The sequence below is a fragment of the Mustela putorius genome, unplaced genomic scaffold (assembly GCF_011764305.1).
Source record: "Mustela putorius furo isolate JIRA1106 unplaced genomic scaffold, ASM1176430v1.1 tig00000759_pilon_pilon_pilon, whole genome shotgun sequence".
Lineage (NCBI taxonomy): Eukaryota > Metazoa > Chordata > Mammalia > Carnivora > Mustelidae > Mustela > Mustela putorius.
The window spans coordinates 3384278-3384950 of NW_025421467.1; the positions used below are offsets into that span (position 1 = coordinate 3384278).

The 673-nt window shown below is 34.9% G+C and overlaps 1 non-coding gene across 1 annotated transcript; it reads right to left on the minus strand.

The window, feature by feature from the left end:
- Nucleotides 1–361: 361 nt before the first annotated feature.
- On the minus strand, nucleotides 362–466 carry LOC123393173. Its single transcript, XR_006607903.1, has one exon. It is a non-coding gene; the product is annotated as a U6 spliceosomal RNA (small nuclear RNA).
- Between the last annotated feature and the right edge of the window lie 207 nt (nucleotides 467–673).

Sequence of the window (673 nt, forward strand, 5' to 3'; positions counted from 1 at the left end):
CTCATACTACATTTAATTAAGGTTACTATCACAGGACTCTGAGCATCAGGATGAGGCAATATTCAATAATAACACCAAGTGTCCTAGACCCAATCAGCTAGGTAAATCTCAACCATCTGGATCCACCTTAGAAATCCAGGTGTATTTCCCTTTAAGTTTCCACACTGACCTTTCCACTTGGCTCAAGACATTAATCCAGATACAACTGGATATATTAGAGATCACACAGATTCTACCTTGCCCTGCAAGTAGAAAATCTACAGCCAATATCATCTATAACAACCCTGGCCACTGAGTTAAGGCTAACCTGAATGCATTCTAGGACTGAGGTGGTATCTTTGATCACCTCAACTAATATCAAAGACAATATCACCTTTTCTTCATGAATTTGTGTCATCCTTAGCACAGAGGCCACACCAATCTTCTCTGTATCATTCCAATTTTAGTGTATGTGCTGACAAAGCAAGTGCTTGTATCTCTTTTTCCAATAGAATTTTCTAATTCTTTTTTTTTTGTTTGTTTGTTTTTTTTTGTTTTATTTATTTATTTATTTATTTATTTATTTATTTTAATTTTTTATTTTTTATAAACATATATTTTTATCCCCAGGGGTACAGGTCTTTGGGAGGGTATTTGATTTGGTGAGTGCTGTGAAGTGTGTAAACCTGGTGAT